Source organism: Coptis chinensis, chromosome 7 (assembly GCF_015680905.1).
Source record: "Coptis chinensis isolate HL-2020 chromosome 7, ASM1568090v1, whole genome shotgun sequence".
NCBI classification, from domain to species: Eukaryota; Viridiplantae; Streptophyta; class Magnoliopsida; order Ranunculales; family Ranunculaceae; genus Coptis; species Coptis chinensis.
Window position 1 is genome coordinate 33,437,400 of NC_141462.1, and position 16,730 is coordinate 33,454,129.

A 16,730-nucleotide genomic window follows, 5' to 3' on the forward strand; every position below is an offset into this window, starting at 1 on the left:
CAAGACAAAACCATTACGATTTTTCGCTCAAGTTTAAGCTACTCGGTGTAAAGTGGGCACACTTTACCTTACAATCTCAATGACAAACAAGGAAGCTCGAGTCGATCAAACACATCTGCCACTTACTATCACACCAACCTATTCCTAATTGAGCTAGAGGTCTTTATTAGGTGTTGTGGGGATTAGCAGATGGTTTAAGAAGGAAGGAAATGGATATTCAAAAGGACAAGTCTGAGATAATAGAGTCTTCATATTATGTAACTTAGAGAAAACCTTGTTATTTTCTTTTGCTTCTATACTTTGTTTCCATCCTTAGCCATATATTTTCTTTTTCTTTTCTTTGGCTTTTGACTCCCTTTTATTCTATTTTTGGAGTTTTTATTTATTTCTATTTTTTTCTTTTCCTTGGATGGAAACTTCTTTTCTTTTTCTGAAGCAACTAACTAATTTTTGTTTACACAGGTTTTTCTCTTCTTCTTTCTTCACTCATTCTATTCTCAGACTTATTCTAGATTGGGTAAGTTGAATTTTTTTTTTTTTTTTTTGTAGGGGGGGTAAAGGAATTGTGGTTTATGGAAGGTTAAAGAAAGGCTCAGAGGGGCGACTAGCAGAAAATAATTCATAGGTTTGAATTTCTGGCTATATCGATCCAAAGAGGGCCTAAATTCTCGCTTAGGATATGGCATAGTGATCGAGCAAGTGGACGTGTGATTTCTCTATCCGGATTTTACTTCTCCCTTGTATCATTTCTCAAATGTTTTATTTCATATATAAGGCTTTAGGCTATATTCTCACAGGATTTGTAGAATAAGTACTTTAGCCTAGATTTCAGAAACTTACTGCTAACAATCATAGATACTCATGTAATATATTTATAGATAGATGCAAAGATTATTACCTACATATTAACCTAAGTTTCTAACAATTATTCTGATGCAAAAGCTACGTGAGACTTCTAGATTGTTAAGAGCATAGAGAAAGAAAACAATACCAATATTCCTAAGTGTATAACATAAACTTATTTATTTATATTTTTGAAAATTTTAACTTGAAAACAAATGCATATTATACATATCTATATCCTAACAGATGATTTTAATTACACGCGATATTTCTATCCCCCCAAACAAGAAGCATGCTTTGTCCTCAAAGCATTTAAATAAAGAGGGTAGAAAAATACCATGGAAACGCGTGAAATTCTGGAACATTTGCAAAACAAGGTTAAAACATACTAATATAGGAAATAAAAAAATTGACGCAACTCTATAAGAGTTCCACCCACTATGGGGTTAACAGAATTAAATTGCTTGGGACATAAACAGACACTAACTGAAACTAAAAACTTACCTGCACTCCAGCGTTTACTCGTCATCCTCCTCTTCTATAAAGAAGTGAGGTCCCTTCGCATCCTGCCATGCCATTATAATTTGCCAAGCTTGTCGCCATTTATCATCTACGGATGCTAGCCTGTTAAGCGCCAGTTGGTCGGATGGGGTGTAAGGTGCAACCTGATGAGGTTGTATCCTTCACCCTTGCCAAGTCATTGCACGAAAAGATCGGATAATACAATTGGTGGGTCTCACAATTTCGACCCCAACCCAATCCGTGAAACGGGCACAAAAAATAGGGAAGAAACATAGCATAATACGGCAAACTAAAACAGGCATAAGAAGATACTTATGCCTCATGCTATCGGGCTCATGCTAAACTAGACATCAAGGTTCTGGGAAGGTCATGACACATATGTCCCGTGGCTAAAGCAAGGAAGACGCTGCAAGTGGCATCATTCACGTAAGAAAAAAACGCCATTCCCTAAAATGTTTAGCATGATCCAAAACATAACAGTTCCTATGTTCATGGACAGGGCTACCCAAGGGTGACGTTATATTCGCCTTGGTCCTCGATACGGAAAATGCCTGCCCCATAAGCCTCATGCAAAAAGTCATAAGTGTAGACATGCATATTATCTAACCAATAGCATCATGGGTCTTGTATTTCAGCGGGCATGGCAAGTCCAAGAACAAATGCTAGCAAGAACCATAAGCGGTTCCCAGCCTACGTGTGTGATCACCTCGCGAAACCAAGCACCATAAGTAGTGCTTTGAAACAAATCTTCGAAAGACTGTTCCGGTATTATTGTAGGAGATGTCATCTCAAAACTACACTCTGAACAGCTGCAAATCACCCGAACAACCCGCAGAAAACTAGAATTTTCGTGTTCACGAAGAAGGCGGTGGTGCGCTTCCACTTAAGCTGGTCGCTCTCGAGGTTTTGGAGTTACAGTGTTTGGGCCGAGTCGCTCAAGTTGGGGGTGGGTCGGCTCTCGAGTAAACTTTCTGAAATTTTCTAGGGTGCAGTGCGCTTCACCGAGCTTTCGTAAGTCTTTGAAGTTTAAGAGGAAAAAAAAGAGGAAAAAAAGCTTGGAGTGAAAGGTGAGAGATGATGGTGGGGTGTAGTGTGGGTTGTGAGTGTAGAATGAAGGAAGTTTAAATAGGTTCTGAAGCTTCAAAACGAATCGGCAAGTTTCCAAATTGTTTAAGGCAATTTTCGGAAATAGAAAATTTCCAAACCCAAAAACGGAAACAAACCATATTTTTGATTTTATAACAACCCTGGTATCTTTTATACTGGATTTAGAATAGTAACTTCTAAACTCTTTTAGATTTCATCCTACCACCACATCTAATCATAGGTATGCCAATTACGATAATATTCTCAACCTTCACTCCAAAACAAACTCTAAAATGGAGGATCTTCTACAAATCATGATAGAATAAATAATACCACCCCCAAACAATTCGGGAAGGTGGGATTAACAATAAAATCCATGCACAATTTGAAAAGAACAACATTATATTAAAATTGAAATTCAAACAACATTTAACTACAAAATTCAAAGTTAACTACGGAATTTAACAACGTAACATCCTATCTACTAAAAATAATAAAAAACAACATCAAAACAACAAACAAGGAGAAATCTAGCTACTCTTAAAGGGAGCGAGGTGGGGATAAGAATAGGAAGTTTAGTGATCAAGCATGGAAAAACTAAACACCCCACCCCCAAACAAATTTTTGAAAACAGGTTTGTAAAAATTTGTTTTAAAACGTGGGTCTTTTTAAGTCAGATTCCCTAGACTTAAAGTGATATATATGTATTTACATGCAGTTTCCTATATATTAATAATCTAAACAATTGTTGATCTTTCCATAAATAGTTAACATGGAATGCACCACCAAATAGAATCAAGCTCCAAAACTTTCTACGACGCAACTTAGTTGAATAAGAAGGTGTCCAAGTGAATGATCATGAGTAAATGAATGGTTTTGGAAAATACTTGGAATGTGGATAAGTGTTAGAAGAAAAGGGTGGGAAGAATGATTGGATTTTATGAGGGATTAACTCAGGTGGATGGTGGTAGGGTGGTGCTCTAGGTAGTGCTTGAGAAGGTGGATCATCACAGGCTCTTAGAAACTCGTCGAATTCCTCATCTAGGTTGTTTGCATCCATATAATTATGGTATTCATCTCCATCTTTGAGGAATTCATCTATCTCGTCTATTATGAGGTTTAGTCCATCTCTTCTATGGTCAGAAGGCAGGGTTGAAAATTCTTTCTCTAGTTCAGTTATGTTCAAAGAGTCAAAATTGTGATCTTTGTCTTCTTCCATAAGAGGGATATGTACTAGTGTAGGGACGACATCGTCGGAAGCACTAATGTGATATACAAAACTCTCAATAGAATTAACTTCACCTTCTTCTACAGAAAATCTAGTTGTTCATGCGGTGTTTTATCCCTATACCTAATATGAGGGGGAACATATTTGTTAACCGTTGCTTTATCTTTTATCACTTTCCAACTAGGTTTCCATATTGGAACCTCTACAGGTGTAGGGTCTTCAATTTCTATGACAGTATTTGGTATGGTATCATTTATAGTTCATGGGTGATCTTTATGCATAGTCACTTGGTTATCAACTACTCTCCCTAAAAGGGTAGTAGCGACTGTAGGTCCCCTTGGTTTATATTACCATTACATGAATACTTTTTATTTTTAGAAGCGGTGTTTGTTAACTTAGGATTAGGCATTTGCTTGACTTGGAAACACGCCGGTTTGGTTATTATTTTGGTTAGAAGACATGTCAATAACCTTTTGGCACAAAGACTGCATCATTTGCATCGTTTGTTTCATCATATTAGAGTTTTGATCATGCTGATCTTTCATCAAGTTGGAGTTTTGTTGCATAATTTGATTTTGTTTCTCCAACAAGGTCACTACTACTTTGTCTGTAGATGGTTGTATTGGAATTAAAGCTGGTGGGCGTTCATGTCTTGATGTTGATAGTTCTGGGTTATGGGTACTAAACCTCTATTCTGGTCACCTAAGTTCCCTTGTCTTTGATGTTGAGTTAACTGGTTGAAGTGTGATGGTTGTGGTGGTGTTTGTGCATAGACAAGAGGACAATAGAAGTCGGAATGCTCAAGACTACAAACAACAGACATTACAACGAAAGTAGAGTTAATGTTCATGACTGGAATGGGTTGTTGTTGAGCAGAGATGGCATCTACCTTTTAGTGAGGGCATCGATAAGAGTTTTAAGCTTCGGGATCATGTTTAACCTCAAGAGAAAAAGGAGAGGAGCGGGCGGAATCGTTTCCTCCCCAATTGTTGTTCTTCTTAGATTGATCTTCTAAGAATTTATAAGCCTCCAAGGCTCCTTTACTAAGAAAACTACCCCCAGTCATGATATCTAGAACCTCCTTATGATAATGTGAAAGCCCCTTGAAGAAAGCACGAACAAGCGTGTCTTTCGCAAGATTATGATGCGGGCATTCAATGAGAAGATCAGTGAAACGATTTCAGGCCTCTGAAAAGGATTCATGAGGATTATAGTGGAAGAAATGAATCCTGTGAAGCATTTCATCTGTCTTCAGTGGTGGGTAAAACTGTTCCATGAACAATTGAACAAGTTGAGCCCATGAGTCCACAGAGTTTGGCGTTTGGGCAGTTAACCAAGACGCCGCCTTTATCGGCTAGGGTGAAAGGAAACACCCTAAGTTTAATTTGATCTGGACTTACGCTAGGATGATGGAATGTAGTTAGAACTTGGTCTATCCAACGATCTTTGGTAAGGTTTCTCGTGGTCTAAACCATGAAAACCGGTAACAAGTTAAATATATTAGGGGATTCAAAATCCCCACTAGGGTCCGCAAGAACGATGCGACTTAGGGCCATCGTTTAGGGCTTTATAAAAATCAGAGAGAGGAGTCTCTTGTTCTTTAGCCATTGATGCAAGTGTAGTGTGTGAAATTCTAGATAGGCGTGTTGTATTTATTTCTACGAAAAACAAGCCCCGATTATACTAGAATTAAAACTCCTCCGACGGAAGAGGAGGAAGGAGGAAGAGGAGAATGGACAGCGTTTGAAAGGATTTAACAAGTTATAAACACTGAGTAACTTGAAGAAATAGAAATTTGAACTAACCTATGAAAATTGGGCTGTTCACGCTGAATTTTCCTTCGAGGGCTGGTGCCCTCTGTTTTAAGCAAAGCGCTCGGGGTTTTCGAATGTCCAGTGTTTTGGGCGCAGGTGCGCTCCTTTTGGGCGCGGGTCGCGCCTCAGGGTTTTCGAATTTTAGGCGTTTTATCTTACTCCAAAAAATTTGAAATTTTTACAGTAATTTTCTAAGACATCTATCAAGTAGCCTGTAAAATTTCAGATCAATCGGAGCTATCAAAGTCCCTCTACTGCCCTGCAAAGTTTGCGAAACAGTTTTCACACACAATACAAACAACCAAATGGTTAACCCATTAAAACAAAGCCAAAAATTTCCAAATTTTTACTGTAGACTCCTGACAAATCCTACTTATTCCTGTAAAAAGTTTAGAGCAATTGGAGTTCTACAAACTCTCCTTATCGGCTGGTGTTCCAGATATTAAGTGTTTGCAACACTACAGAAACACACTGGAAACACTCTACTATTTAGGAGGCCAAAACAAATAAAAAACTCGTCAAATTTTAACTACAAACTCCTAACTTAGGATAGATACTCCTATAAAAATTATAGAATTTTTAGAACTCCCTAAGTAACCTTACTCGTCTGTTTTTCAAGAACATACGGTGTGAAAACTGAAATGTAGCACTGTAAGGATCGTATTTTTTTCACAAGGTAAACCAACTTTGAAAAATCTGAAAATATTCCAATAAATCAACAACACATTATATATTATGTCTGAAAATTTTCAGAATTTTAGAAAATTTAGAAATACTTTCACTGCAGTGCTTTTCTCTGTGAATCCGCAGCCCCTATGCCTAAAACAGTGAACAGTTCCGAAAATTCAAGAAATAAGAATGAAAAATTAAAAGGGTGGGTGGGTAGAGAATGGGGATTGCCCTTGGATTCAAGAAATTGAATTCTTGTCTTGAACGAGATTAAGATGGCAGCGGCGCCATTTGATAACAGTGATTTTACGTATTCTAACTATCTATGCGTAAACACAAATAATCAATTTACGTAAATACGTGTTTATATCAATATTTCTACTCTCAATAACGAAGTAATATAAGAGAGTCAGGATTCGTTCCACTCTTAAACCCTCAAGACTTAATTAGAATTCAACTACTCGACACAAAGAACAATGTGAGAGTAATGTGTGATGTGAAATTTCTATACTACAATTCCCAACACAAGAACAATAATAACAATAAGACATAATGAAATTAAACTGAAATTAAAACTAATTTAGAACTAAGATTGTGAATAACTAATTATGAATTTAAGACAACTAAATCTAAATAAGAATTTAAGCAATAATCTAAATTGAAATGAAGAACTAATACTTTATTCTAAAAACTAAATATGATTCTAAACTATTAATTGAATGAATGTAAAAAACTAGATCTAGAACTAAGGTTTAATGGCTACTTTTCTTATCCTAACCTAATTTATTTTCAAACCTAACTATCTACCATTAACAAAGAGCTAAACTTTTATTTTTATATGTTCAGATCCAAAAATCATGCATGGGCTTGGATCCATGTTTCGGGCCAGAGAATCAGGACCAAAACCCAATACTTTCAGTCCAAAAAGGCCTCTTCAGCTGCAGTTGACTTCGAAAGACTTTTCGTCCACTTTTGCTCCTTTGATTGGGCCAAGGCTTGGACCATTGAAAAGCTCTTTCCGAGCCGGTCATTTTGACGTAAGGTAGGCCCAATTTCGATGTCTGAGTCCAAAGATATGGTCTTCGGAAGTTCTCATTGACTTTGTGCATCAAGTTTTTTACGCCGCGTGGACTTTGACTTTTCATCTTTTGACCGGGATTTACAGAGGCTTTGTCTTCTTGAAAATTGGTCTTTAATCACAGAACTCCTTAGCAACCGACCTTTGCTCCTTTATCTTGCTAAAGTGGCACATTTCTGCACATAATGGACTTTGAAGCCTGAAATGCATAAAAACACGTAATCAGTATTAACTCTTACTTATTATTCACATAATTGGTCTAAAAGTACAATTGTTAAGGGGTTAAAACTACAGTTTTGGGCTTTTATCAGGGGTTCTTCTTCTTCTGAGGAGTCTATGAGGCACGAGCGTCGTTGCCGAAGGTGGGATGGCTCGGGCCCATCGGGAACTCAGGCCCAATCTTCATCTCATGGTCCATCTTCAACCAATAGCGCGTGGTTTAGGGAATTTATTGATTGATGTTGTTTTTATTGTTTTTATTAGTTCGGATGTTAATTTTGAATTCAGTAGTTAAATTTGTAGTCGGAAGTTAATTATATTTGAATTTCGATTTTAATATAATGTGCTTCTTTTCAAATTATGCATTGATTCTTGTGTTAATCCCACCTTCCCGAATTGTTTGGGGGTGGTATTATTTCTTTTATCATGGTTTTTATATGATCCAACAATTTATTATGTAATTTTGCGATGATTGTTGGGAATGTTGCTGATATTGGCATGGCTATGAGTAGATATTGTGGTAGGATGAAAAATCAATGAGTTAGGCAGTTACATATACTATCATAAATTCAACCTAAAAGATATTATGTTTGTTTTGGAATAAAGAATATGGGTTGTTTTCATTTTCGGTTTTGGAAATATTTTGTTTCCGGCAATTGCCTTAAAGCTTTTTGGCAACTTGCCGATTCGTTATGGAAACTCAAACCCTATATAAACTTCCTTCATTCTCCACACAAAACCCACATATCTCACTTTCATCTCTCACCTTTCACTCCCAATTTTTCCTCTTTTCTTCTTCACTTCAACGCTTAAGCTGCACGGAGCGCGGCTGCGCCTCAGTTGAGCGCCACCTGCGCTTGAACCACTTGTAACTCAAAACCAACTTGTAACTCAAAATTCAACTGAAGGCCGCGCCCAAAACATTGTAACTCCATTCAGACCTGAGCGCACCCTACACCTATCCCAAGCAAAAGTTCGCAAAACATATATTGCCCGAACTTCGAACATTCGAGGCGCACCCCCGTGCCCATACAAGGCATAGTTTGAGCGCCCCCCGCGCTCTAACATCCGTAGGCACGAAAAATTCCAATTTTTTGTGGGTTGTTCCAGGATCGTTTGCAACTGTTCTAGAGAGTAGTTTTTGTGATGACATCTCCTACAGTCATACTGGAGCAGTCTTTCGAAGACTTGTTGGGGAGCGAGACTTATGGAGGTTTGTTCCGCTACAGGATCTTGCAATTAGGATGGCAGCATCTACTGGTAAGTGATGACGACTTGTATTCACCTCAACTTACTGCATTTTCTATAATAATATTACTTTCTATTGTAACCATGATGGAGAACAAAAATTTTCCCTTGCAATTAATGACACGACAATGGAATTCAGAAAGTCTTTGGTAGCGTTAGTTTCGGGATTGCCCTTGCCTGATCCTATGCACACGTGGGGATATATGACCGATAATGCATACCTCTATAACTATACATATTTCCATGAGTATTATGGGGGAGGGGTGTTTCGTGTAATGGACTAAGGACGATATACCATAGCCCTTGGTAGCCTGTCCTTGAATGTAGGCACCACCATGTTATTCATCCTGATGAATATTTTAAGGGAGTGGCAGTTTAATTCTGCTAATAGTACCGCTGGTGACGTTTTCCTTGCTTTTGCTGAGGGACGTCGCCGATATGACATTCCCCAAGTATTAGTGACTAGTCTTAAGAGAGCCCAAAGCATGAGGCATAAATATCTTCTTATGCCTGTTTTGGTTTGCTGCATCATGCGTGGTTGTTTACCTGAATTCTGTACCCAGTTCACGGATTGGAAAAGTGTTGAAGTCATGAGACCCACCAATTGGGTGGTTCGTTAATTTCAAGTTATGACTTGGCCGGGTTGGCAGGTGTAACCTCGATCATTTGGTTGCTCCTTACACCGTATCAGACCTAACAACACTCGACAGGTTAGCATGAGTTGATGACACACGGCTACGGGCTTGGCAAGTTATCATAGCATGGCAGGATGCGAAAGAACCTCATCTCTTTGAAGAGGAAGATGAGGAGGATGACGATTAAACGGGAGATAAGGTAAGTTTTTTTAGTTTCAGTTAGTGTCTGCTTATGTCCCAAGCAATTTGATTCTTATTAACCCCATAACGGGTGGAACTCATATAGAGTTGCATCTGTTTTTATTTTTCTATATTAGTATGTTTTAACCTTGTTTTGCAGATGTTCTAGAATTTTACGCATTTCCATGGTATTTTTCTACCCTTTTTATTTCAATACTTTGAGGACAAATTATGCTTCTTGTTTGGGGGTGGCATAGAAACACGTGTAATTAAGGTATTTGTTAGGATATAGATATGTATAATATACACTTGTTTTCTAGTAAAACATCAAAAATTTCAAAAATTCAAAAATACAAATAAATTGTTTATGCTATACACTTAGGAATATTGGTATTGTTTTCTTTCTCTATGCTCTTCATAATCTAGAAGTCTCACGTTAGCATTTGCATTAGAATAATTTTTAGAAACTTAGGTTAATATGTAATAATCTTTGCATCTAGCTATAAATATATTATATGAGTATCTATGATTGTTTGGTAGTAAGTTTCTGAAATCTAGGCTAGAGTACTTATTCTACAAATCCTGTGAGAATATAGCCTAAAGCCTTATATAAGTGAAACATTTGAGAAATGACACAAGGGAGAAGTAAAATCCGGATAGAGAAATCACACGTCCACTTGCTTGATCACTATACTATATCATAAGCGAGAATTTAGGCCCTCTTTGGATCGATATAGCCAGAAATTCAAACCTATGAATTATTTTCTGCTAGTCGCCCCACTGAACCTTTCTTTAGCCTTTCATAAACCGCACATATTTTACCCTGTTACAAAAACAAAACAAAATAAAAAATCAACCTACCCATTATAGAATAAGTCTGAAAATAGGATGAGTAAAGAAAAGAGAAAGGAAAAACCTGTGTAAAAGCAAAAATTAGTTAGTTGCTTCAGAAAAGAAAAAGAAAAGAAGTTTCCATCTAAAGAAAAGAAAAGAAAAATAAAAATAGAAACAAAATAAAAACTCCAAGAATAGAATAAAAGGAGTCAAAAAGCCAAAATAACAAGGCTAAGGATGAAAACAAAGTGTAGAAGCAAAAGTAAAGAACAAGGTTTTCTCTTGTTACATAATATGAAAACTCTATTATCTTAGACTTGTCCTTTTTGAATATCATTTCTTTCCTTCTTAAACCATCTCCAAATCCCCACAACACCTAATAAAGACCTCAAGCTCAATTAGGAATATGTTAGTGTGATAGTAAGTGGCAAATGTGTTTGATCGACTCCGACTTTCTTGTGTGTCATTGAGATTGTAAGGTAATGTGTGCCTATTGCGCACTGGAGTAGCGAAACTTGAGTGGAAAAATCATAGTGGTTTTTGTCTTTACATTTATGTGAGGACCTACTTAAAGATGCTATTCTGAGTTTTCATAAACGGGCCTGCTAGTGCAATTCATAGTATTACTCATTGTATATATGTTTATTCATAGATGATTGATTATTATGCATATATTAGCTTAGGTTTCGACTTGATTATTCTGTATTCATTGCTAAGTGAAATGTATAGATAGTTAAGGCATAAATAAGGAAACAATAGTTTTATTTCTTAGTCGTTGTTGTATAGATGAAATTTGTGAGTACCTTCACTGGAAAACTCTCACGAGGCTATAACTCGTCCACTAGGGAATTCCTAGTGGTTTAAGGCCTTGTTGCATATGGTCAATGCAATCGCACTCGCCGAAACGAGAGTAGTTAGAACTCCAGTTTTGGTCACTTATTCTAATTTCTCATATTTCCTTGAAGACAAGCAAAATGCTGTGTGGGGGTGGTTTGATAAGAGCCCAAAACTGTAGTTTTAACACCCTAACAATAATACTTTTAGACCAATTATGCAAGTAATAAATAAGAGTTAATGCTGATTACGTGCTTTTATGTATTTCAGGCATTGGAATCGATTATGTGCAGAAATGTGTCACTTTTGGGAGATAAAGGAGCAACGGTTGGTTGCTAAGAAGTTCTGTGATTAAAGGCCAAGATTCAATGAGAAAAAACCTTTAAAAAGCCCGATCAAAGCTGAAAAGTCAAAGTCAACGCGGGTAGAAACAGCGCATAAAAGTTAGCAGAACTTCCGAAGACCATATCTTTGGACTCAGACCTCGGAATTGGGCCTACCTTATGTCAAAACGACTGGCTCGGAAAGAACTTTCAAATGGTCTAAACCTTGACCCAATTCAAAGGAGCAAAAGTGGATGAAAAGTCTGTTGAAGTCAAATATAGCTGGAGAGGCCTCTGTGGACTGAAGAAATTGGGCTTTGGGCTCGATTTTCCAGCCCAAAACATGGCTCCTCAGCCCATGCATGAAAATGTGGATCTGGTCTCCTCTATTTCAAGACACAAGACTTAACTCTTAAGCATTCTAGTTTTTAGGTAGCCATTAGTCAATAATTTTAGATCTAGTTTTAGACTCCATTAATTAGTTCCAATAGCTTGTTTTAGATCTAGTTTTTACATTCCATTAACACTACACCATATCTGTTGAAAATAGACATGATAGATGCGTCGTTTTTCCCAAAAAAAGACTTTTGGGTGTCGTATGGTGACCCATTTTTTTTGCAGTCGTTTTTTTTCTACAACACTTGACAAGTGTCGTTTTTCATTTTTTCATTTTTTTTAAAAAAAGGCCGAATCAAGGCAAAAAAATGCCCCTAGCCCAAAATCTACTAAATCATGGCCAAAAAAATAAGCCCACCCAATATAGGGTAATTGGATCCATTCTTTCCTGACCCAAAATTCTCTTTAAAAGCACAGCCCATATCCAAATATACCTTCCATAAAAAAAAAAAATAAAGAAACTTCACAAAGTGAATAATGGGTCCATGCTCCCACAACACTTAACAAGCCCAAAAGCTGACAGTAGTGACCGCGATGTACTAATGTTAGTGTGTCCATAAACCACTACACTATTTAACCAAAGTCCTACCCAGCTGATGAAGCCCAATCCAGACTTTGGCCGGCAAAACAAGCATTAGAAGCCACCCTGAAGAGAGTTAAATAGTGTAATTACTAATTAGAGACAAAGATGAAAATTAAGCAATGGAAACAGTAAGTGGGCTTTCGAAGGCACTTGCACCTCAAGGTTCAACTTCAAACATGGTAACCCTTTTTCTAGAAAGTAAAAATGTATTTATGCATTTATGATGGTTAGCCACTTTGTAGATAATATAAAACTTAATGCCAATCGAGATAAAATTATCCGGTGAAAAGCTAAATAACATTCAACAAACAAAACTAAGATGATTGGCCCAGGAAATAAAATAAGCTTAATATTCCTGAAATTCATGATATTGAGTTGCAAATTTGAGGAACAAAACCAATGTCAAAGATAATGCATTATTAAAGGTTACTCGGTTCAGCCCCATATAATCAAAATCCAGTTCACCCAGAAGGACACAATATACCTAGTCTAACTCAAGATAAAAGTAAATAGATAAATAGCATCAGTAAAATGCAAAATTATGGCATTAAGGATAGTAGAATTCAGCATACTCAAGTTATGGAAACTGACTCTTAACAAGATACCCACCAAAGTTGAAACTTGAATATAACGAATTTAAAAGATAAAAATAGAAGAAGATAAAAGAACAAAGCATACAGACGATTTGTAATAAGTTGTAGTAGTATCAATAGCAGTAGTTTCTAACATGGTTAAATACCTAAAACGGTTCTTAACAGCATTCCAAGAAGAGTCCAGAAGCAGTACTCCCCCATTTGAATCGGTTGGTAGGGGTGGATCTGAGCCAAAAATTGACAGGTTGACGGTGGATGGCAAAGGAGTTCCAAAACTTATCCACTTCAGTTAAAGCTTCTTTTGTATTATGTCTAGGTGGAAATACTTCATCTTGTTCCTTGGTGTTAACATCACGTAGAGCAGCAGAAACTAACTTGCTGCTTTGACCTGAAACGGGCAAAATTGAATTTTCGTGGTGTCTGAATGGATTTCCTAAAATAGTTGTTCTCCAAAGAAGATGACATGCTCTACCAGCGGTCTACTCGGGACCTTGCTTTCCAAACTGAAATGTTTCTGAAGTAGTAGCTCACTGGCCACATCTAATAAGGTCCGAACACTATCCTGTAAGGAAGAATGATTGCCCGCAGTAAATCACCTCTTCCCCGAGTAAGAAGCAATATAAGATTTTATTTTCTTCATTAAATGCAGATCTTAATGAAGCAACAAATTTTCTCATACTTATTAAGAAACAAAAATTTAATCTGTAAACGCATATTGTTTATTAAAGGCAGATTTTAAAAAGAAGTGAAGTCAAAACATACAAAAAACTCTTATGTACTATTATGGTTCAATGAAATCAAAATCAAATGTAAAATATGAAATGTGAGGAAATAGTTGTAATACCTATCAACATTCAGCAAACCCACCTGCACAAAAGAAAGAAATAGCTTCAAATCTCATTTGGGAAAAAAAAGAATAAAAAAGTTCTTATATATGTGCAATTTTGCTTACTGGTTTGTCATGGATACCAAATTGAGCCCAAGTGATAACTTCCAATAACTCTTCCAATGTTCCATACCCACCTAAATACACAAATAACTCTTCCATCTTACAAAGAATAGAAATAAATGGGGAGTGATGGAATCGAGAAAAGGTAAGATTTTAGACACGGTAATGCAATGAAGCAATCGGAATGCCTAACCATTTCAAACTTTCCTTTGATGCATGTGGTCGGCTCTTGGTCTTACTTCTCCAAAGTTTAGCCAGTTATCCGCTTAATAAACAATTTTTTAGACCAAATAATGAATTATAAAAGCACATATCTCAATATATTTGACATTTTCAGCAAAACAACTAATCTGACCTCTTTGCCCATTAGTGTCTTAGGAATGATCCGGTAAAAAAAATGACGAACAGTAAGATAAAAAGATGTTATTTGCAAAATAAAGATACCCAAGTGTGAGAAATAGAGCTTCATTTACCTTTTTGCATTAAAAGCAGAGAAAGAAATCACTATCAGTTAGTGAAGACCTTTGGTGGAAGAAAGTTATACACAGGTTTACACTCATGCAGAGTTGTTGACTTTAATGTCAATATCAAAATAGTATGTAAACTGACTCTACAATATCATTAAAAGTAGCATAGTAGAGGAAGGAAGAAAAAGGTCGTTACAAACTTACAATCACATTCCCTTCTCTAGACCGAAGTTAGGCGGTGAGAACAGAAATTGGTGATCTGCCTGTCTTACTAACAGTTATCTATATACCACTCATGCATAGACATTATTCAAGGAGTAAGCTATCATTTAATTTTTTTCCGGTAAAAGAGTAGTCTTTCATGCATTAATGCTCACCTAGTTCAATATATTATTTGATAAACACCAACTTTTATATGATTTACCATAAATGTGCCTCTAAATAATAATATTTTACAAGCATAACTACATGCATAATTGTCGAAATGTTAGAGCTAGTCCAGTGCATACCCTTGCTAAAATCATTTCGCACCCAATTGGGAAAAATACGCAACGCAACACATGTGCAGTATCTCTCTCTCGTCCTTAACTTTCAGTGAATCATGTCTTGTTTGTCAACACAGGTAAACACCAAACAAGAAATGGTGGGCATCAAATCCATACACCAGGAAATGTTGTATGAAGCTAAGCAGGAACTTTACCTCAGAACCAAACTTATGTGCATTTTGAGCATCCGGTGCTTGTGGGACAAGGACAGCGTGTGACTTGGCGATAAGCATTATGTTCATAACTGTGTCAATACTCATCGGCATTTGACACGTGTCATTTGGTTTAAATACACAGTGTCCATAGAATACCCGCCTTCATATGAAAAGAAATGATTTGTATCACAAGTCCCATCAGGTCATCTACTGCCTTTAACTGCCTTTCTAAAGCTACCAAATACAGGGGGAGTGATCCTCATAAACTCCCACATTACTAAGGCAATTTATCAAAAAATATACAAAGAAATACAAATGTCTTTTGTTGATGGATTGAGTATGATAAAGATAATTATCACTGTTAAAATCAACATAATACAAGTTACCAAACACAAAACTTTCACTTTAATTTTTTATCATATTCCCCAAAGCTCCTCTGTCATGACACTAAACAAAAAAAAATCCCACCTCTAAACATCATCATTAGCAGTACGCCATTACACAACGTGATTGCCTAACAAATAATCCTCAACAATATCAACACGCACAATGTTGTTTGGTCATTTTTAATTTCTAAACTTTTAATTATGCATCTAGGTTTCATTACCAAACTCAAAACCAGCTGACAAATCAATGAAACACTAATTTCGAATCTGATTACATGTTTGAAGATTATATGAATTAATCATTGACGGATTAAAAATTGTCAAAATCTAACCTAATCGCTTAACCATAACAACTAAAATCAAATAATTGAAATTACCTGAAGAGATTGTAGATTTGATGTGATTGAGATTGTAGATTTGATGAAGAGAGCGATTTAAGAATCGATCAAATATTATGAAGAGAAATTGAGGATTTTGAGAGTGATTTGGGAGCGAGATTTTTCTTATTTTAGTGCGAGAGAAAAACAGCTTTTTATGGGATGATTTATTTTTTTAATTTTTTTCTCCGACGTTTATGGGGAGTTCAACGACGCGTGTTGGGCGTGCTCACAAAAGGACAAAAAAATGTCAGTAGTCTTGTCTTTTCTTTTCTTTTTAAATCTGGTGTAGTGTAATTAGTTTTAGAACAAAGTAGATTATTATTTTAGAATCATATTTAGTTTTATAATAAAGTATTAGTTTTCATTTCCATTTAGTTATTGATTTAATTCTTATTTAGAATTAGTTTGTCTTCATTAATAATTAGTATTCATGATCTTAGTGCTAATTTCATTTCAATTCTTGTTTAATTCGATTGAAATCATTACTATTGTTGTTCAAATTAGATTTATAAGTTAATCATTTATATCAATAATGGGTTATTCTATGAGTTCTTGTTTGAGAAATGATAGCGTAATGATTCAAGGCTAAAACCTCCATTAGAGGGGGTTGAAGAAGCCTTGATGAAGCTTGATTTTTGTTAGCGTAGAATAGTTCATGATTTTCCATTCTATTCTAGAAAACAATTAGTTCATTATGAGAATGGGTTTGATTGTTTCACATGCTAGTTGTTAGTTGGTAGAGATTACCATAAATAACTAGGGA